At 38.1% G+C, this 23643-nt stretch overlaps 1 long non-coding RNA gene across 2 annotated transcripts; it reads left to right on the top strand.

The window, feature by feature from the left end:
• The first annotated feature begins 1251 nt into the window (after nucleotides 1-1251).
• On the top strand, nucleotides 1252-22160 carry LOC310923089. 2 transcript variants are annotated; one of them, XR_014592546.1, is made up of 3 exons: nucleotides 1252-1341; nucleotides 2584-2746; nucleotides 21023-22160. It is a non-coding gene; the product is annotated as an uncharacterized lncRNA (long non-coding RNA). The 2 variants fall into 2 exon arrangements; XR_014592547.1 differs by lacking the exon at nucleotides 21023-22160 and adding an exon at nucleotides 18693-18740.
• Nucleotides 22161-23643: the final 1483 nt, after the last annotated feature.

Here is a 23643-nt window from a genome sequence, read left to right as displayed (position 1 = left end):
AATTGTCTCGTGTTGAAAACAGAAGAGAAGGTAAGGAAATTAACTGACCACATTCCATCCATTTTTAGCAGACAAGTTCTCTCACCTTGCATATGCCTGGTATCTCACCTATCAAGAGTAAAAAGAGGGGCAGTCTCTTTTTAAGAGAAGGTGAGCCTTGCACAGTGCTTTAATTTCTGTGGAGAGTGGAAGGACAGAAAGAATTCACCACAATATATTGGGGAGAGGCTGGAGAAATAAATGGGAAACCTCAGAAGAGCAGTGCTACAAAAATAGCAGGAGTGTGGTTCCAGTGTCAGAAAAAGCAAAGATGTGGGAGAAGGTGGTGTGCTGGCCCCATATCTCTAGGAAGCAATGGGGTGTGTTTCTGTCTGGAAACACACTTCTGTCCAGAGTGTGTTTTCTGTCCTCCCATCTAAGGAGGCTGATGGGATGTTTTAGCAAAATGCTGTGATCAGTCTGGGCTGCAGTGAAGGTAGGAGGCAGGAGCTTGAGGCTGTGTAGCACTTTCATGCTCATAAGCTTAGATGAAATTCAGATGAGGGTGCTGAAGGAATTAAAAAAAACCCCAACCCTTTATTCAATTTGAGTATGGCCTGAATTCAAGTTCTGTGGCATTTTATGCTACTGAGGAACCCTACACAGCATGAATAGGTAGGTGGTGCAGTTTTGTAGTCTGAAAAAGAAAACTTCTGTCTGTTAAGTTCCTTTATTATTAATTTAAGTTTTAAAATATTAAGAAACTTTCAAGCTTTATTATATATTATGGTGCAAATACCAGCTGATATCTTGTAGGAATATTGTTGCATTTCATTTTCACATTTTGCTAGACTCTCGCCTGCTGAAGCTCCTCATGAGCTGTTCTTTATGTGATGAGACAGAAGTGCTAAAATATGCAAGAACATTGAGAACAGCATTGACAGCCTGAACCCTGTGGGAAAATTGAACAACCCACGATTCCCTATAGTGCTTTACATCAGCTGATTTTTCAGAAAGTCAAAAATGTTAAAAAAAAGCATGAGGTACTGGTATGCCTTTAGAAATCTATATCAGGCCAGCAGTGTTGCAGCATAGAGCTTCATGATGTGAACAGCAAATGGATAAAAGCAGAAGGGGAGAGGGAATGTCATTGTGCACTGGAATATCAAGTGGTGGAACACCAACCTTTTAAGCTAAATGGATGAGGCCAGAAGAAAGAATGTATTAAATGCAAATTAATTTTTTTCTGCCCTGTCTCAGTGATTTCAAGCTTTTAATGTCAATTGTGGTGAACATCTTCCAATTTTTATTGAAGAAAAATTGGAGGGTATCCAGAATAGTTACAGCTCCAAGCAACTGACTGTATGCAAGATTTTTACCTATCCATCTATAATAATGCTTTCTAGAGAATTTATTTTTTTAATGAGCCTTTCGATATTTAGCTGATTTTTTTTTCATAATTAGTCTTGATAAAGAGATATTTGGAAACAAAATAGAAGTAAGAGCTTCAATTTTTTGAAACTGAGATGGGGGTCTCAGTTTCACAGGAAAAAAATGGATGATAAACTTGCCTGTAAATAGTGGCCATCCTGTTGATTTAATAACTTTGAAGTAGAACTGCAGACCTTGGAAAAAAAACCAGAATCATTCACCACTCCCAGCATCAGAGGTGGGATACAATGATTTGTAAGATTTCTTCAATCTGTACATTTTGTGAGACACAGCCATGTTTCAGAGATGATGAAATGCTTCACTGATACTAGTTTTAACATTTCAGAGAGACTTTTAGAAGGCTGGAGTAGTCTCTCCTAGAATTATTTAGCCTCTCCTTGAGTCATTTGGGTTGGAAAATACCTTCAAGATCATTGTGTCCAACCATTAACCCACTGCCAAGTCCACACTAAACCATGTCCCTGAGTGCCACGTCTACAGGTTTTTAAGTGACTCCAGGGATGGTTACACCACCAGGGACCTGGGTAGCTTGTTCCAGTGCTTGGCACCCTTAATGTGAAGAAATTTCCCCTAATATCCAAACTAAACCTCCCCTGGTGCAACTTGAGGCTGTTTTGTATTGTCCTGTTGCTTGTCCTTTAGAAGAGCCTGACCCTCCCTGGCTACACCTTCCTCTCTGGTCACTGTAGGGAGCAGCAAAGTCCTCCCTGAGCCTCTTTTTCTCCAGACTGAGCCTCCGAGTTCCCTCAGCTGCTCCTCATCAGCTCCATTCACTTCTCTGGGCTCACTCCAGCACCTCAATGTCTTTCTTCTTGTGAGAGGCCCAAAATTAAACACTGAATTTGAGGTGCAGGTGATCTGCACCTGATGTTTTTATCTGCCTTCCATTTTCAGTCAGACAGTGATGCATTTGAAGTAACTTCTTCTGTCTTAGATCTAGGTTCTAAGAAATGTGGGGAGAAAAAAAATCTTATTCTTACATACTCTTGTCATATAATACATGCTTTATATGATTAACTGCAATCATCCAAGGTTTTAATCAATATTGAAATTACTACTGCAGTAATTGGTAACTTTTCTATCTGGCCTCAAAAAGCAGTATATTTTTAACTGCATGTAAATGTTGGAATTTTCCCTACTTCCATGATTTAGGCTTTCAGTTAACGGGAAGATTGCCATTGGTTCTAATATTAGAGGATCTGGACTTCAGAAAAATAAAGCTGTAACATATTTTGCTGTAAAACCTCCAGTCAGCTGCCTGCATTCCTATCTCCCGTGGAGTTCTGGTTGGTTAATTTAGAACTTCAGCCAGAAGGTAAGACATTTTTGGAATGAAAAGATTGCCTCAGGTGGCCAATTTTCCAGGGGGAAAAAGAATCTTGTTTTGTCTGTTTGAAAAATATTATCAGTAAGACATGCTTATGTCAGGAGAAATAATTTTAGGGATACTGTTTTTTGTATTATTTGAGCTGAAGGAGGAAGGCAGAAACCTTATGACAGCAGTTAATGCTTAATACTAATTTATATAAATACTGTCAGAAAAAAAAAGCAAAAGTATATGTGCTAATTGGAGGAGACATGACAGTGGCTTTGTTCAGTAATTGGAATCATCCAAGGTATCTTTTAAAGACAGCGCAGAAAAACAAAGCCATAATGATAGGTATCTGCAGTATTCTACTCACACAAGTGAAAAATTTTCTTTTATCTTCAATCTGGGAAGTCCATTTAATCCTCATGTGGTGTGAAAAGGTAGTAATCCTGACCGATGAACTGGCAGAAGTTTAAATTTCTTGCAGAGGGCGGGTCAGCAATGATGCTTGCTGGGGAAATTTCTACACAACAAGTAATCATTCTGATTAAAGCTCCATTTTAGACTGAATATTTTCTCTGCTTGGAAGACTAAATCTGTCTTTATTCACCCAGCTAAGATTACCAGTATGCTATAAACTGGCTGAAGGATTAAATGCCCACTATCAAAAGCAAACCTGATTCTGAAGTTGTTACTCTCATGGATGTCTGGTTTTTAAATTTAAATTTTTTTAAATCTAAAAATTAGTTTTTCTCATAATTTGGTATTGTATTATTAATGTCAGGTATAATCTTCTTTGGAGAATATGATGGAACATGGCAAATAAAAGTATCTACACTGAGTCTTTTGTCTTGTGCCAGACTTAACAGTTCAAATTATTTCCAGCATCCTAAGGTGCTATTTGCAGTTATTGCCTTGAACTCTGGTAATGGATGAAGATGCAGGAAATATTCTTGAGAGAGCAGTTAATAATTATTATTACATACAGTGAATGAAATCTTTATTCAAACACCCACCTCTGCTGAAAGTTGGTCTATAATTCATAATGGTTTGCAATGTTCTTTATTGCCTTTTAAGAGATGTTTGTGGGTTGAAAAGTATTTAGTATTGGAATCCTGAACCTTGGATTGGTGAAACTCTCTTACTGGAGATCGAATTTCTATATTCTTTTCCTTTCTTCCATCTTTCCTTCCTTCCATCCTTCCTGAGGCTGAAAGAGTTTAGACTGGGAAGGCCATTATCGTGTTCAGCCTGATCTTAATGTAACATCCAATATGTCCACAGAATTATAAGAGAGCCATAATTTCTGGTTGGAGTTGCATGTTCAACTGAACTGCACCTTTAGCCATTATGCCCTTATGCCTTCTTATATCACTTCACTATCACTGGGCATATTAAAATAGACATGATTTGAATTTCCAATTGAAAACTCTTTTATTTAAAAGAGGAGTTTGCTTTTTGTAATAGAAAAATCTAAAATTCACAGAGCTTCCCTAGACAGCAGTGCAGAGAGTTTAGACTTCTTGAACAAAGCATTGGCCTGCATTAAAAGGTTCCAATCTTCAAGTCCCAGGCTGCAGCCATAGGCTAAACAGGGCTGCATGTGGTCTGGTTTACTTAAAAACTTTTCTTTGAGTTGCTGTGCTTGTGTTTATGTAGAAAAGCAGGACATAGTCAAGAGTTTGCTACATGGCAGTGCAGTCTGCAATATTAAAAGAGTAGAAGCAGGCTTCTGTATCACTCATGCTCAAAAAACTCCCTATTATGTGAAAACTACTGTCACAGCATAATTAAAGACGAATTTCTGACCAATTCTCATGTAATAATTACTTCCAGGCTCACATTTCCCTATTGTTGAGAAGCAGCTATATTTTAATGAACATTTCTTTTGTGAAATAGTTTCCTAGGCTATTCTGTACTAATCTAAATTTGGACTGGATAACTATAGATGAAAGCCAACATCTGATATGTTGACTATTATGATTCAAAAAGGTGTTTTTTTGTTAACATACATCTTCTTAAAAAAAAAAAAAAAAAAAAAAAAAAAAAAAAAAAAAAAAAAAAAAAAAAAAAGAAATGATAGAACCCAGAAGTTGTGGTGTTCTGTGTTGCTAAAATTATGAAAATTGTCAGTTTTGCTATTTATTTTGTCTTAGTATGTCTCATTAATTAAGATTTTAATTCACTCCCCCTTCCATTATGTTCCCACTGCTCACTTTGTGTTACTAGTTGCAGCACACCACCATCCATGAGCTGCTTTATCTTGCTGGAATGATACAAAATAGATAAATTCTTCTGGAACAAGTGGCATGCTCATATACCTGTGCTTTGCAATAACCCTGCCCATATTATCCACATAGTTTATTTTGAATTCTTTTTGTCCCCTTACTCCAGTGGTCCCAATTAGTGCTGTTTTTCTCTGCATCAGAAAGCTAATTTCATCTCAAACTCAGTGTTAAAAAATTATGCAATCAATTCTCAAATAGGGTTTCAGAACTAAGTAGTAAAATTAGAAAGTACACAAAGCATTACTCAGAAACATAAATACATTCATTGCTTGGGTATTAACCCTCTGGAGTACGCATGTGTCTGTATTCTGTGAACATAAACTATTTCTCAAGACCAAAACCTAGTAAATTTCCACAGTATGCTGTGGAGCCTAGGGGCAGACTGAATCCCATGGGATATGGCAGTTGCTAGGGTAACAAGCATTATTTGTGACTGCCTATTATCAGAACTCTCTTTGTGAAGGGGCTTTTTTACTTCTTTCCTTTTTTTTTATTCTCTTCTTGCCTAAAAAAGGGATGGGAAGTGGCATTTCATTTCCACACATTTTTTACAGCAAAACATGATGGGTGTTTGACTCCTACTTTAACTAATAGAAAGAGAGAGGCTTTCACAGAAAGGACCTCATTAATATCTGCAAGATGTGTTGAATTTTAGAGGAGCACATTTGACTTTTCCAAGGTTTTCTCTGGCAATAAATTTTGCTGCTGCTGACAGCACAAAGGCTTTAAGCAAAATAAAATTAGTTGGGAAATATTGAGCACTGTCATTTTGCATCTTATTGTAGTTCAGTTTGAATTCATAGGAATCCAAAGCAAAGATAGAACAGTATTTGCAAAAAGAGAATAGAACTGTTGGTTTAACACAGCTAACCCTAGTAGCCTAGTTTTTTGTGGGGGGCAGGGGAAGCCACAGGGATGGCTTCTGTGAGAAGATGCTCAAAGCTTCTACTATGTCTGGCAGAAGCAATCCATGATAGCTCTGAAGATGGACATGCTGCTGGCCCACTTAGAGAGGTTGGTCATGGCTCTGCGATGACCCATTTAGGAAAGAAAAAAAGTTGTGCACAGTCCTCCTTGTGAGTGGTGGGGAGGCTGTGGCTGGGCCCATATCGGCACCGCGAGCAGCCACCCCAGACTTTGCCTGCCTGGCAGCTTTTAGCCTGCTCTGCTGAGGGCAGGAGGGCAGAGGCAGCAGCAGCAGCTCCTTTTTGGTGCCCCATGTGAGGAGATGCCCTTGTGAAAAACGAGGTTCACTTTTTAGTAAATTTTAAGGAATATGTTTAATAAAATAATTAAGACAATTAGGAGATAAGAAAAAACCAAAAACGGCCGGCCGGGTGACTTGGCATTCAGCCAAGTCCACACCTTGCTTTCTCAGAGACACTTGTTAAATACCCTTCTCGTTATATCGATATATGAAATTCCATAAACTAGTTTCCATATTCCAGGAACTGCCCTGCATGATCCCTCCTTGGATCCGCCTTTTTAGAGCATGCGTGTTTCGTGGCTGTGTCCTTCTTATCGCGTCCAGCTTGGGCCTTGGTCCGTGCTTGCTGCGGGTGGTAGATGCTGATAGTTGGTGTTATCAGTAGCAGAGTCTTCTTTACATGTTCACTGGATGTTATCCCAACCAAACAGACAGTTTAAGCAGCTGCTACATCAACTACTCCCTTTATATCTAGTCTTACCAATAGCAGAAATAAACTTATACCTTTATATCTTTACTATGTTATTAATCATATAGCACACATCTTGCGAAAAGCCAATTTTATAATACACACATATAACAAACCCCACCTCTTCTTTTTTATAATTCATTTGGCTTTGAGCCATATTCCTTGTTTTCTAGCTTCCATTATTTCCTCTTATAGACACTTACTTTCCAACCAGTCACCACTGGTCCTTAAGTTTTCCACAATTTAATATTTTCCCAATTATGGATACAACTATCTAATTTGGATGGGTTATAACAGTGACTGTCGATACGGGTATGTGCAATAAGAAAGGAACCTCAGTGTCTTTTCATATAGAACTTTCAATAGTATCTGTAGCATGATTTTGCCAATATCCTATAAGGCAAAAGACAAAGAATGAGTGAAGTGACAGAAAAAGGAATAACAGAGGTCTGGTATGGCTTATACCTCCACCCTCCATGCCTATGGGGTTGCTACCCACAGCAGGAGTATATGATCTTCTTGGTGGCAAGTACAGCGGCCAACCCAGTCTTGCCCTCTATTTCCTTGTTAATTCTTTTTGTTTGTTTGTTTGTTAGTTTTCAGACAAATTGCCTTTGACCTTTTTTTTTTTTTTTTTAAACCGTAATTCTCTCCACTGTTCCTCAGGTATTTCCCACTCAACAGGCACTGGTAATCCCCATTTACTGGGATATATGTACACATGCATCACTAAAAGGCAGTAAAGTCTTTTAATCCAAAGGCCAGCTGCAAAGCCTTTTTAGAACTGACAATTAATTATGCTGGCCATAGCTGCACTCCGAGTAAAACTGCATCTTTAGTTCAACTATTCCATGTCACTTCTGATACCATTTAATTTTTGAAAGCTTCCACCTTTTTAACTGTAACTAGGATTGAGGGACAGGTTAAAAAGAAATTGAAAGAGAGAAAAAAATTTACTCAACAAAAAATAACTTAAACTACAGAGTGAAAAGAAGAAAGAAGAGGAAAAAACCAACAAAAAACAACAGAAACTTCTTTTACCCCTTCTGATGTTCGAGTTTTATCATATTGAAGGTTTCTGTTGGGCCAATCCTCTGCTCAGCCTATTCTTAGGGCAGGAAGACAATGAATTCTTGCTATTCTAGAAGATTTTCCTTCACTATTTAGGAGAACTCAGAAAGATACATACACTATAGGATTTATTTCTATCTAAGGCAAACACACTCACTCAATTTGACATGCATTGATTTGAAAGATTAGATACTCCTTAGAAACTTCGATAAGAACCCCCTTTGACAATCAACACCACCAGTTTTGTGAGCTAGGTCTTATCTGCAGCCAGCTGGAAAACTAAGAAAAAAACCTTCCAAAACAGTTTCTGCAAAATTCATAGTAACTTATCAAGCAGGGAAATAAATGAAACTACTAGAAAAATTTTGCATATACCACAATAATATTTCCAAGCAGCAAGTATCTTGTCATTCATACTATCTCTCCTTATATTCCACAAGAAAATCTGACATCTTCTTATATAAAAAAAGAAAACCAAAACACCTTCAAAAGTTTCTTAACAAAGACACACAAAGAACTGCCCATAGAAAAAGAAAAAAAACAAAGAAACAACAACAACAAAAAAAACTTCTCAACCAATATCTACATCTCAACCTCTGTCTAAGAGGCGAATGACAAAGTTTTTCCACCTTATAAAGTTATATAATTAGTACCTTAAATTATTTTTAATCCACCCATTTGAAGAACAAATCTTTATATCCCTTCTCATGACTTCTAAATAGTAGAAGAAAAATTTGCTCTTGAGAATAAACTTGACAGAACTAGATTTCTATCAGTAATTATCTGTACCTTTTTGTGGGGACAACGCTGCCAGCGTAACTGAAGAATGTCCTGTATTGGTTACAAATGTTGTGTGTGTACACAAAGGAATCACAGCTCCTGTATTAACTTTGACACAGTACCAGTTTAGTTGAAAACTCTTTCCTTAGTTCCCACTCTGTCGGGTAGTAGTTCACCCTATATTTTGTGAGCACTAACATATCCTCTTGGTATTTCACATAGGCGCTCTTCTCTGCCCTCCTTCTTTAAACAAAACAGATTAATAAGTAATAAAATGCCTTTAAGTTAGTATGAAAGAAGTACCTTAAACACACACAAAAATAGAAAAAATAAAAGAAGCAAAAACATATTGTTTGTTCTGTAAGATATAAAACCTAAAATAAATTAGCCAAAATGTTAGGGATATGGAGCCCGTCTTCTTCTTGTGATTTTCATGTACCTGCAATATTATACAGTGGAGTGACACAAACACTTTCAAAAAAAAACCAATATTACATATTTCAATTTCAACTCCCCACATTAGAATTACTTGAAAGTCCATTTCCTTTGTAGCTGTGAAGAAACAGAGGTAGCATTTGACAGACCGGACTGATTTTTAGGTGTTATGCAGAGAAGTAAAACAGAGAAAGTCCTTTGTCCATAACTTCCAAATTTACTTGAGTCTTTTCCAGTTCATGACCACTCAGCTCTGTTTAAAATTCAACTTTGTATCACCTGGTTTAGATGCTACAGTTCATTCTTGGGTTCTCACACCGGTCTCTTGATTTTGCTGACGTTGATTCAAAACTTGCAGCTTTAGTTTTTCAGCCATACCGCAGCTTCAGTTGCCTGCAATACCTGAAAAAGCATCTTCCCACTATGGGGTTAAAGAACTTCCTCTCCCATTTTTGCAATTGTAAAGCTATACCCTCTTAACATTAATTTCTCTTTATTTCATAATTTAAACATTATCTCAAAGGGTGTTACTTTCAGGTTCCAATCTGGGTTGCATCTGGACTCCCAACATACATTTTACTCATGGCATTTGAGCATAAATTTTGTTTAAAAAAAATCCCCAATAACAAAAGATCTAATTTCATCCATAATTCCTTCTTCTTCTAATTCCTTCTTATCAAACACCAGAACTCTCACAACTCTTTTGACTCCAATCTCCTGTTCCATTAAAACTATTCCTTCCTATTTCTGAGGTCACCCCCCAGCATTTGATGTCTTATAGCTATCTCTTTAGGCAATTTCAATGCACTCCCAAAAAAAAAGCCAAAAACCAAACCAAACAAAAACAACTTCTAAGACCTCTAAGAATTTCCAAAATTCTCAAAAAACCTTTCAAGACCTCTAACATAAGACTCTCCAAGCTTCTGTCCCACCTTCAGGATTCCATCCAGTCACTGCCTGGTCTCCTCTCTGCCATCCAACAGCCCGAACATCACCCCCTCCTTTTTTCCCCCGAGGCACAGAAAACTCATCAGCTCAGCAGCACAGCACCATGTGCTGCATAGACCATCTTTCAAAACAAAAACTCCTATTTTACTTCAGCAGTCTATATTACACATACATTCACTCAAGAACAACAATAACAACAACAATAAAAACTCTTCAAAATGAATTTCCCCATTAATCTGCAAAACTGCACCAATCCTCTTTTTAGACAGCCCTCTTGAACCTGAATTCTTCATTAATTCCCTTGCAGTTCCCCCTTTTCCATTCAGACATTTTAACCGTTTCAACAATTCACTTCCTTAACACAAATAAACTCCACAACAAGCACACCTCTTCAGCTGCACTTACTTCCACTTACACAAAGACAACACAAAAAGATTGGTACCCTTTTTAAAAAAAATTGTTAGTTTTTACTCATAGGTATTTGACTAACCCCCAGATGTTCTTAGATTATCACACTTTTCAAGCCTTTAGTATTCCTCAACCTGGCAGCCTTTTCCAAAGCCCAGGTGTCTTGGACCTTACACCTGCAAGGCTTTTTTGTGTTTCTATCCTCAATCTGGCAAAAACCCCAAAATACCTATATTTGGCCAAACCCTAAATGCTCTTGGGTCTTACGTAACCCTTTTAATTCAGCAGCAAGTCTAGGTGTCCTTTGCTCTCTTCTTTTAAGGGGTCCAAACCCTTTTCCTGGGACCCCGTCCCAGACCAGGGGGTTCAAACGTTTCTCCCCCCCCCAGTATCCCGTTTTCCCAGTGGGTTGTATAGGAAAACTATCGGCTCCCTTCCTGAGGGTCCAACCCCTCCCTGGGACCGTCCCAGCCACCCGGGGTTTTTTACAACCCCTCTTTCCTCTGGGATCCCGTCCCAATCACTCGGGGGTCGCATTCACACTTTTTATCTTTTGCTTCACCTCTGTGCTAGCCATTTCCCTTGCGAGATAACGAACAGCATGAGAAGCCACACCACACTCACTTCACCAGTCTGGTGTATCCAGCCAGTGTCCCATTCACACACCACGCAGACCCCCCTTTTAACCCGCTCCCCTGAGAATTACTCACAACCATTTTCTTCCTCAGGTTCTTCGTGCACGAGGTTTTTATGGAGCAAAAATACTGCAGTTTTAGGGAGCCTTTTCCCTTTTCCTTACTTGCTTTTTTCTTTCTCCTTGCTTGTCTCTTTGGATGTTTACCTGCAATCCCCAATTCTCACCAGGAAAAACAAAGTTTTGGGCCGCCAAAAACCAGGCGGGGCGCCTCCCTCGCTCTGCTTTTCATGGGGTTTCAGGGTCGAGGTATATCCCGGCAAGAGCCCCCAAATTGTGAAAAACGAGGTTCACTTTTTAGTAAATTTTAAGGAATATGTTTAATAAAATAATTAAGACAATTAGGAGATAAGAAAAAACCAAAAACGGCCGGCCGGGTGACTTGGCATTCAGCCAAGTCCACACCTTGCTTTCTCAGAGACACTTGTTAAATACCCTTCTCGTTATATCGATATATGAAATTCCATAAACTAGTTTCCATATTCCAGGAACTGCCCTGCATGATCCCTCCTTGGATCCGCCTTTTTAGAGCATGCGTGTTTCGTGGCTGTGTCCTTCTTATCGCGTCCAGCTTGGGCCTTGGTCCGTGCTTGCTGCGGGTGGTAGATGCTGATAGTTGGTGTTATCAGTAGCAGAGTCTTCTTTACATGTTCACTGGATGTTATCCCAACCAAACAGACAGTTTAAGCAGCTGCTACATCAACTACTCCCTTTATATCTAGTCTTACCAATAGCAGAAATAAACTTATACCTTTATATCTTTACTATGTTATTAATCATATAGCACACATCTTGCGAAAAGCCAATTTTATAATACACACATATAACACCCTGAATGGAGCCGTCACTGCGGCAGCTGGCAGGGACCACATGGCCAACAGGGAGGGGCATGTGAGCCATTCCCTGGTCCAGAGCCTGGACAGGATCAACCTTTCAGTGCTGCTAAACCTACAGGAACATTTCAGTTGATGGACTTGAGAACAAACAAACCTACGGACACCAGTTCTCTCCTGAGTCAGAGAAAAGGAAAAGGTGAAGACACATGAGGGAACAATGGCAGCACCAAGGCTGGTGGAAGGAGGGAGGGGCAGAAGTGCTCTGGGTGCTGGAGCTGAGATTCTTCTACAAGCCACGGTGAGGACTATCATCCAACAAACTGTTTCCCTGTAATTCATGAAGAGCACAGGTGGGATGCAGAGGTCCACTCTCAGCCCGTGAGAAAAGATGTTCATGCTGGAGCGCGTGGATGCTGAAAAGCTGTATCCTAGTGGGAAACTCAGAGAGAGAGGTAGACCCTTACACCCAGAGATAGAGAGCCATTGCTTCTAAACTAAAGGAGCTTATCCTTTAAATACTACAGCCCATGAACTAAAATGACCCACACCATGTAGTTTGAGAAGACTGTTTTGCCTACGGGAGGGACTCACATTCCAGGAGGTCAGGCAGGATTCCTACTCCTGTTGGAGAAGTTCACAGAGGATGGTCTCCCATAGGAAGAACCCCACAGCATAGCAGAAGAAATTCCTCTCCCTAAGCAAACTGAAGAAAGATTTCCAGTGAAAAACTGACCAGAACTCCCATGCCCTGCCTCCTTGCACTGTCAGTAGACAGGAGGGAGGGGCTGGAGGGGAAAAAAAGGTGTTCTAAAGGTTTATTTTAGTTCTCATTAGCCACTTTTAATTTTGTTAATAAATTTTTTCTTTATACCTTTTAGGTTTGAGCTTGTCTTGCCTTTAGTATTTTCTCCTAATCCTTAACTCATAAGCCCTTCAATTTTTCTTTTCCCTTACTCTTCTCAGTATCAGAGAAGAATGAATGAATGTTCGTTTGTTTGTTTGTGCCTGACTTTTAGCCAGTGTCAAACTACAATAAAAACATAAATGTTTCATGGATTTTTTTTTTTTTTTTACATTAGCAGGTATGGCAGGAATACAGTGTTTTGCCTATTCATAGCAAAAAGAAGAGAGGACTACAGGCAATTGACTAAGTTTGTTTTAATTTTTTTTCTACCATTTGACATCTTATTATTAGTTTTAAACACATTTGCAAGTATATTTTACTTAAAAATGAAACATCTATTTCCAATCCTTTTCACAAAAATATGCTTTCTAAAGCCTTTTTTTAAAAAAGCCAAACAACTATATATTTTTTACTTTGAAATGGATAGAAATGAGCACATTTGATGCTACTTTATTTCCAAATCATCTCTTTTTCGGTGTTATTTTGATGAAAATTATTTTGGAGGAAAGTTGAAAAAGCCTACTATTTTCAGTGCAGCCTTAGCAACAAAAGCTACTTGGTTTCAGAAGGTATTGCATTTTGTATTACTTATATGAAAATTGTCACTGTGACTTCTTTAAATAATTTGAAAAATAACTGCTTTCCTTTCAGTCATTTTCCCCATATCCTATGGAAAAACAAAGCTGTTTGAAACTGGGTACCAGCTCTTAAAATGTGTGTGAATTTAGCCATTACTTCTGAATGTGAATAATCTTTTATTGTAGATATGCATATTACCTGCTCTTATGGAAACCAGCAAGTCTGAATACAAAACATGGATGCAAATAAAGGGATTTTGGGAATTCATGTCTGTAAATGGTAATTGACTTCAGCTGAAAAGAAGATCCACTACTGGAGGTATAACTTCTATTGCTTTTAGGCATGGTAGTTGATGCTTGTTAGAACGCAAAAAAACCATTATTTTAGCAGTCTAGAAAAAAGTGGTAATTTCCTTTAGCCATTCTCAAAGCTATTTACAAGATCATTCTGAATTTTCTAAACAGTTTTTAATGTATCAGAGAATATGCTGAGTTGAAAGGCACCCACCAGGATCATGGAGTCCAGCTCCTGGGCCTGCACAGGACCCCCCAAGAGTCACACCACGGGCCTGAGAGCCTTGTCCAAACACTTCTTGAGCTCTGTCAGGCTGGTGCTGTGACTACTACAGTTCCAATGCCCAACCACCTTCTAGGTGAAGAACCTTTTTCTAATATTCAACCTAAACCTCCCCTGATATAACTTCAGACCATTCCCTTGGGTCCTGTCTCTGGTCACCATGAAGGCATTGCTGAAAGTGATATCTTACAAAAATGGAATGATAAATTCTCAGTAACAAGTTCCTGAAGCGTGGCAGGGTTTGCAAGCACAGGTTGTCTTACAGGATCAGAGTCTGAATTTCAAACACTTCACGACTGAATCTGATTCTCAATGCTATATTTAATTATATAGCACTGGTAATCCTGTAAATAATAATAATAATAATAAGCTGGCGTCATAGCACCAAACAGAATTGAAATGTGTATAAAAGGCACCTTGGCCTTTTTGTATGATAGAGTTCATGAGAAGACATAGAGTTATGATGACATTTCCTTTCCTAGTTTTTGAATTCACAAACTAGAAAATTCTAGTTGCATCAATGATTTTGTAATTTGATATTAAGATCAAATAATGCCTGGAGATAACTACAAAAACTGTAATGTGATGCAGACATGATTTTTGCTAATTGGAATATTGTTGGATAATTTCCCTCTGTTGATGGTAAGAAACTTGCCTCTCTTTTAGATGCTACCATCACTCCCTGCAATAATACAGGCTAAAATACATCTTGTTGTGAAAACTCCTTTTTCTGTGTCAAGATACTTAACAGCTTTTGTTAGGCTTGTTAAGTAAGGCACACAAAAAGGTCTGCTACTTTTAACTGATGTTTCCTTATGTATCCTGAATCAGTGAGAAGTAGATGAGCAATTTTTAAAATTGAATTTAGATTAATTGCCAGCACAACAAAAAGGAAGCTTTCAAGGAAGAGAGGTAATCTTAAGTTTTCTTTAATAGCTCCCCAAAAATGTGATCTGAGCATGAATGGGACTGTTTGTATTTCTAGCAATAACAAGGAATGATTTTAGGAGGCATACTGCAAGGCTACAGTTTTTTGTACCTATGACCTTGTCACCTGAATAGCCTTGCAGAAACCATAAACCTTTGCAGAAGAGTTGTGAAATAGAAGCATGGTGGAGAGATTGCCACAGTATCTACAGCAAGTGTGAGGACAACCTAATTGCACTATTGCAGCTCAGGGCTTGAAATAGCACGTCCTCCTAAGACAACCACTTAATACTGCAAGGCTATTGCTCTGGGTGTGAGTGGGATCACACACACATTTGCCCAGGTGCAAAACTGGGCAGAGTCAATTCACTTCTCTTGTCACCTGCCAGCACAATCCCTGTCTTTGCTGCTCTTTTACTTCTTGTTCTTTTTCACTTAAGTTATAACTTCTGTTTTTGTTAAAAGAGTTTATTTCTTTGGACATCTTTCTACAGCATCTCTTTCATTGCAGGCTTTTAGACAGTGTGACCTTTAGAGATGATAGTAATAGTATTTAGAATCATAGAAACATAGAGCCATGCAATGGTGTGTGTTGGAAGGGAGCTTAAGGATCATCTAGTTCCAACCCACTGCCATGGGCAGGGACACCTTTCACTGCTCAGAGCTCCATCCAGCCTGGCCTTGAGCACTGCCAGGGGTGTGGTATCCACAGCTTCTCTGGGCAACCTCACCACCCTCACGGTAAAGAATTTTTTTTCTTGATGTAACTCACACTCTCAGTTTCCCTCCCCATTCCCCTTCATTCTGACACTACATGCTCCTAGAAATAGTCCCGTTCCATCTTTCTTGTGGGCTTCCTTCACGTTATGGAGGGGCACAATTAGGTCATGGATCACAGGATCCATTCTCAACTCACACTGGTTCTAGGTTTTTCCAGGTGCATCTCACCTTCCACCTTGATGGCATTCTGGCATTCTTTCTTTAAATATTGGTACTAATAAGGAAAGATTATTCTTAATTCTTGAACCATAAAATAGGGTATTTTATTATTTTATTTTATTTTATTTTATTTTATTTTATTTTACTTTATTTTACTTTATTTTACTTTATTTTACTTTATTTTATTTATTGAAGATGAAATGCTGAATAACTACAGACAGGAGGTGTACAATAGTGAAATTAACTTGAAATAAATTATACCAGTTGAGGGGTGTGGGGATAAGGACTTTGAAATTTTACTGGTTTAATGCTAGGATTTAGAGACGTTTATAAGAACTGTCCTTTCCTGTAGAAAGTGAGATTTATTTTATTTAAGTAAACTCCTGCTGGTTTTTTAGTAGTAGGAATTTTTAATTGTGGATTTTAAGAAAGCAATGCGTAAAGTACGGTAAGTATACCATTCCACATCTGTACTTGAATAAAATGGAAGAGTGGAAATTTGTTAAAAAAAACCCAAAACCTTCAGTCAGAAATGTCTCCTGTAGTAATATTTAGCTTTATTAACAGCCCATGTCAGCTCTGTGTGTTGTATGACTCACAGGATCTGTGCTTCAAAAGAAAAGGAGCTGTATCTCCAAATCATATATCTGACTGTATGACTATTAACAGAAAAGTATTGTTATTTCTCAATGGAATCAAGTTTTGTGAAAACAGTGTGGTATAATCCTGAGACAAAACTGTTTTCTTGATTGGATGTAACATGCATCCAAATGTCATATATAGACAAATAAGGAATAACTAGAATTTGGCCTGGTTTTGGTGGGGACAGGGCTAATTTTCTTCCAAGCAGCTGGTACAGTGTTGTGTTTGAATTTAATATGAGGGTAATGTTGATAACACAGGGATGTTTCTGTTACCGCTGAGCAGGTCTGGCATAGCATCAAGGCCTTTTCTGCTTCTTGTGCTGCCCCACCAGTGAGAGGCTTGAGGGACACAGGAAGCTGGGAAGGTACATGGCCTGGACAGCTGCTCTCAACCCACCCAGGGGATATTCTACACCCTGTGGTGGCATGGTCAGTAAACAAACTGGGGGAAAGCTGCCTGGGAAGCCACTGGTCAGGAACAAGCTGGACATTGGCTATTGATGAGCAGCGAGCAATTGCATTTTCCATTTCTTTTTTTGTGTATTCTAATTCTGGTTTTGTTATTGTTATTATTTTCTGTCCTATTTCTGTTCTGTTAAACAGTCTGTTACTCAATCCATGAATTTTACTTTTTTCCCCCTAATCCTCTCCCTCATCCCTGTGGAGATTTGGGAATGAGTGAGGGGCTCTTTGGTGTTCAGCTGCCTGCTGGGTTAAACCCAGCAGAATCCTAAAGGAAAAAACTGTTGAAGTGTTGAACTGTTATCTTGTGAAGAAAAATTATAGAGCTCAGGTATGTTTAGCTTAGTTTAAGAATGACTGAAAATGCATACTCCTGATACATTTTTATGGCTTCTAAGTGGTAATAAAAAAGAGTACTGTATAATAACTACCTGGTACCATGTTGTGGCAAATATTAAAGAACAGCATGTAGTGGAGTGGTACAAGAGCTTGTGACTTAGGAAAACAAGATTACAAGGCCAGCTAAAAACAATGTAATAGCGATGAGTATAATTGTTTCCTTTCATCACCTAAAGAGAATGAAATAAATTGACGCAGGTTGCAATTTGCCTCATCAAAATAGTCATCATGATTTTAAACGGATGCTAACTGGAAATGAGTCTTTAAGGTAGATTAATTATTTAATATGCACTGTGTATGAAGCATATGCTAAGTACTGTGGGTTGATTAGTAAGAGGAGAAACCTGAAACAACTAGTGATTCTGTGATATATATTAATGATATGTATTAATTTTTAATAACCAACTACGTGTTTTCTGTGGCTGGCCTGTATTTTCAACAGCAAGAGTTCCAAGGAGCATTTTTTAGAATGGAATAAACAAGGACAGTAAAAGATCAGCATTTCTGTCATTGCTTGGGGGTTTTCTTGACTATGTTTGAGACCAGAAGCTGAAATATATTTTTACAGAGTAGCAGTTTTCAGGCTCTCTCAGGAAATGAGTTCACACATTCTAGTTTCATGCTTTCTATCTTCATTTTCAGAGTCTAAACACACCCTCTGGAGGTGTTGCACAGCATGAAACCATGCTGATGTTGTTTTTGGTGCATGTTTTCTGTGTGTGTGTGCACAGCTGAGCATATCCCTGGCATTTGTAGCTGCTTTGAGATCCAGTCCAAGGCAGATGAAGTTGATTATTTGTTATGGTAGTGGTTTCTGCCTGTGTTACCCCAGCAGGAATCTCAAGACAGAAAGTAGTTATTCCTCTCTCTTCTTTAAACATTGCTTCAGTTAAGATGAGACAGTTTAAAATCACATTGATTTAGAATATCTAAAATACAGTCATGACTTTGGAGCAATGAAATGTGAAGGAGTTGTTAGACATGACCTGAAATGTTTTTCCTGGGAACTGAATATGGTGTGGTGAAGGCTTAACAGTTCCTGATAGAAATGTTTCTCTTTTCTTAAAACGATGGAGGGATGGAAGGGGAGCCAAATGCCATGGCCTGTCTGAGCAGTAGGAACTCAACTATTGTGACCTTTCACTATCAGAGGTGAATACACAACCTTCTCTTTCACCTGTTCAGTCTAGAAAGAAAGAGCATCTGAGAAACATACAGGTAGAAAAATTTTATTTTGACTGATAAGATGTGAAGAAAAGTTGTTTCTGTAGTGGTACCTAAATTATTTTAGCCTGTATATGAGAAATGCGATGTTATAATTTTTTTAAAAACAATAATGACTTCTCATCTCAATTGTAGCATGTCTCTTTTTATTTCTTTTTTTAGATAAACAGAATTTATGTGCACAAACAGAATTAAAATCCTTGTATGGTAAGAATTAAAATCCTTGTATGGTAAGAATTAAAATAAAAATTGCCAAAAGAAATTATTTATTCTTATAATACATGCCACTCTCCAGTATCACACTGAGTTTTTAGATTGCTTCCCTGATAAATTGTTATTTGACTGTTGTGTAATTATCTATTCACTGGGTTATAGTGCCTTTATGGGTACATTGCATAAAATGGTATATTCAACTTACTCTCTCTTTGACAACCAATCATCTACAAGACCATTGCTAATTTGGCTGCTTCAAATTAGCCTCTATTCCAATCTAAATATCACCATTATATCTGGCTAATTATGTCTCCAAAGCTAGACTTCTCTGTATAATTATAACTTGCATTTCTTGCTCAATAACTAATAATTGCATCTTTCCTGAATAATAAATACCTTAGCATTAAGACTGAAAGTTGGGTGATTTTGATCAGGATGTGGTTGTTTCTGATAACCAGGAAAAAGGCTATCAGGCCCCTGTCATAAAAAGAAAGCACCTTATTATCATTCAGTGACAACCTTTGAATTAGTCCTGCTTCTATCTGCTGATGCATGAAATATCAGCTGCCACATTCTGGTTTGTGGTCAAAGGCTGAGGACCTAGAGCACAGTCAGTCTGACATATTCTGGCTGTTTGTGAGGGGGCCACAGGCAGGAGACTGGATGAGCCTGCAGATTTCAGCAGGAATCAGAAAACAGAACGGGTGTTGCACTGTGCCTGATCAGCCCACGGGCTCCATTCCAGTTGTTCCACTGTGGGGCAGGGGAGTGTTGATACTGTAATGGAAAGCTGGCACCACCATGGGTTTTGATTTCATCCAGGTAGGAAAATGAAGTGTAAAAGAGGAAGCAGGAAATCTGCCAGAGGGAAGGAAGTGTGTTTTCCTGGGACCGGGGAGTCCTCACTCAGGCAGGAACCAAAACAATGGCAACAGTGAGGAGGGATGTGTAGGGGAAAATGGTGCTTTTGGGATGGAACCAAGTTTATAATTCAAGCACGTGTAGAACACACGTGTGAACAACACAAGGGGCTGTTGGGAAGGGGAGGAGGGCAGAAGTGGGTAATGCCCAACAGGAGGAATCATACAGAGGTCATGACATGTGAATGAGTATTTAGTGGAGGACAACAGAGCAAGCTGAGTCCCAACTTTGAGCTCTAGCAGGGGATTCACCATTTGGGAATGGGAGAGGATTTCTCAAAACAGAAGAAAGTGTTTTAAAATGAGGGAGAGGAAAGAAAAGGAAAACCAGAGGCCTTCTGGAGATATTTGGTGAACCCGGGTTTGAGATTGGCACAAAGCACATAGGTCCCTGGTTCACATCACTGCTGGACAAGTGAGACCTGTGAGTATGGGCTGCAGGCAGAACTACAGCAAGATAAATAGTAATAAATGCCATCTAAATAGCTAAGTTCAGACATGCATTGGCTTTAGGTGGAAAGCTAGGAACTGCTTAAAATCATATCACATAATTTTATGTGTTTGTATCAAAAAATCTTGAACATTTACTATGATTTGGGGTAAGGCATTAAACCAACACAAAGGTTTTTAACAGGCACTCTTTAATGCCTGTAAATGTTTAGAAAGGGGCTGCCTTCTTCCATTAGGATTCTAAGAACAGAGGTTTTCCCATCTGATTTAAATCAAACTCCAACTAATAAGATGAAGAGTTGAAATATAATCTTAAGGGCATATTCTCAGGTTTTAAACAGAAAGCTGAGTGTGATATTCATTGAGTACTGTGTACTCTAGATATAAATCACTTCCTGTAGCATCCAGTTAGAGGGCTGATCTTTATTTACATTTCACAGCCCAGACAAAAATAGTCTTGCTCGCATTAAATATTAACCTTGGATAATTTTGCTTACATGTTTTTAATAACATTTATATATTTTATAAATGAAATACTGGACTCTCAAACTGAAAAATAGAAATCTAAGGCCTTCTTTTCAATTTCACTTTGGAATCAAAACAACTGAAATGCCAATGAATTTTTTAAGTTCTTTTAAAGTTAAATACAAAAACTTTGGAATTTAGAAGCTTGGTGGAAAAATCTTTCTGCAGGTCAGCTGCAAAAAATCCTGTACACTAAGATTCTCTCCATTGATCTGTTAATAAACCGATCTGTGTTCATGTACCTTTCTGTGCTCAGTTATTTCTGTTTCCTGTGTTCTTTCTGTTATATACATTAAAAATTGATAAAAAATAATGAAAAGGAGAAATAGTCAAAACGTATGTTTCCTTTGGATTTACATAATTTGTCTTTTCCTGTTGATACAGGTACATACTTACAACCCTTCAAAAACAGTTGACATGACTGGGATAAATCCACGTGAGACTTGAAGAGTGAGGAGCCCACAGATATTTGCAACAGCTTTTTATTGCTTCTGACTCAATCATTTGGATCTCAGAAGAGCTGGCAGCAGAGAAGGATTTGGCAAAGATCACTCTCTATCTGGGTGTAATGCATGACAGTAGCCTGCCTGGGAAAGACAATTACAACCTGTCCAGACTCCTGAGTGGAATGTTTTCATGAAGTATTTGAGAGTTAAATGTGAATACGTTGTGAAGGATCTATTTTATATGGATTCCCAAAATAATAGCTACAAAGCCCAAGGATATATCCATATGAAATATTGATTTCCTCAGAACATAATCCCTTCATCCTTGGATTTAACTCCTATCTGTTCAGCTTGTGCTAATCGACTCTGCCTACAGCTATTCAAGCAATTAATAAGATAGATTTCATGCAAACATATGGTCTTGTATGTATCCTTCAGTCATAACAATAAACAGAAAAAGGAGGATGGAATAAAATTTCTGCAGAGAGGAATGGAAGGCTTCATGAAGACTGCAGTATGTAACTTTCATAGTACCTGAGTGGTAGGTAAATGTCAGGGCTAGGAAGTGTGTAATTATGGTCTTCATAACGGAAATATTTTCTCTTTTGGTAAAATACAGAAGAAATATTAAGCAATGGATTTAACATCTCGTTCCTCCATCAGAGGCTTGGCTTCAATGCTGTTCCTTGTTGTCTGCACAAGTAGCTGATACCCACTGATCTCCACTGCAAGGAGAAACTCACATTGCATTTTAATATCTCTGATCCTTCAGTCATGAATATATTTGTTCATTTGTTTTTACTGCTGTTTTTCTATACAGAACAACATTTCACAATTGTGAGAGATCTGTCAAACAGGTTATACTGACTAACAGTAGCATATCTCAAGTCGCTATTCAGAACTCATACCTACAGGGCTAAGCACTGTATTCTGAATACTACTAGTTTAGCTTTGGTCAGGATCTACGTTTAATTTATTTCAGTTTCCTATATTTCCTGATAATAAACAAAGCTTTGGGTAAATGATTATTAAGCTTTTCATGAGGCATATTTATACTCCAGCAGGGTTGCTAATGTTTATGGTCCTTTTTCATTATTTTGTGTATATATCAAAATACATATATAAACATACTCTATGCATTTATATTCTTTATATTAACTGCAGCAAATTCAGCTTATCGGAAAACACATATATCATCCCACAACAGAAAATAACACACAATAATATAAGGTCACTTACAATGTAGGCAGAAATCATGACCTATTTAAATTGTCAGAGTATTATTATTAGAAAATTACTGAAGTTTATAGAACTGCTTGTTGGAGAGGCCAAGTGCCTGCAGGTCTTGTTGATTCCTGCTGGGGTGGATATTCAGGACTCCTATAAACTTGACTCTAAGTGTTTACCACAGATATCTTTAAAATAGTCATTGTTTATTTGGCAAGAACATGAATATGAGAAAAGTACTGGTCAACAGCTCAGTATATTCCAGAAATAAACAATCTGTTAGGTATTGTCCTCCTGTGATTCTGCAAGAGCTGTTAATAAACAGACACTACGCCTTCCAAACCTCTGCTATTATCACTGATGATGCTGTTGCACAAATACATTCTGGTGTGATAAGGGGATATGGAAATTGAAGATCTTTTTTGAAACAGGAGATGTTTAGTGTTTCCCAGCTTCAATTTTGTTTTCATACCTGCTGCTTTCCTAATGCAATTTTTTTTAGAAAAAATAAAAACATGAAGAGAAACTTATTTAAATTACGTGTACATTGCTAGAAAAGCAAAGTTGTAAAGGAAATACTGTCTGAAACTTTTAATCAGAATGTATTAAAAGTATGTCAATTTAAGTATATATTGTGTCAGATTTGAAGACCAAGAAATCTGTTACATATTTCTGGGCCATGTATACAAGATATACTGCCTTGAACTAGGTTATATTATCTCTTGCTTCAATGGAAAGGAAATTTTAGATTTGCTATCATGATATTGACGGGGGGAAACCTCCAGTGTCTTCTATCTATACAAATGGCTGCAAGTCCAAATCTAGGTGGCCCTCCAGCTAAGCTAGGGAGAACTCTTTACATTTGCAGGGAAAGAGGGTGACATTTGAAAAGGACATGTAACAGAGGCCTGATTTCAATCCACTATGGAAGAGGCTCACTGCCTTGTATGTTTGGGTTATGATTACTGAGATATTTTTTTTCCATGTTTCCCATATTACTTATGTGGTTGCCAGAATTGTGACTGAAGTCTGCACTCAAACTTTCCTCTGGGAAGTGTACATGAACATTGTAGCCCTATAGTATGAGGTCAGATGTATGATCATCGATCTCAAGAAACATTCAGTAGCCAGGGCATGCTGTGTGCATTTTGAACTGCACACAACAAGAATAGGGTTTTGGGCCAGTTTCACATCCACCTTCTTCATGACTGACATTTCTCCTGCAGGACACCAACAAAGTGTCAGTGCTTCAATATTTTGGGGTTTTAGATCTGATTTATTTTGCAGAAAGCTGACTAAGGAGTCTTCTCTCATTGCAGTGTAGTTTTACTG

Source organism: Zosterops lateralis (assembly GCF_965231275.1).
Source record: "Zosterops lateralis genome assembly, chromosome: Z".
In the NCBI taxonomy this organism is placed as follows: domain Eukaryota; kingdom Metazoa; phylum Chordata; class Aves; order Passeriformes; family Zosteropidae; genus Zosterops; species Zosterops lateralis.
The sequence above is the reverse complement of the archived record's forward strand: the minus strand, read 5'-3'. Positions and strand labels throughout refer to the sequence as shown.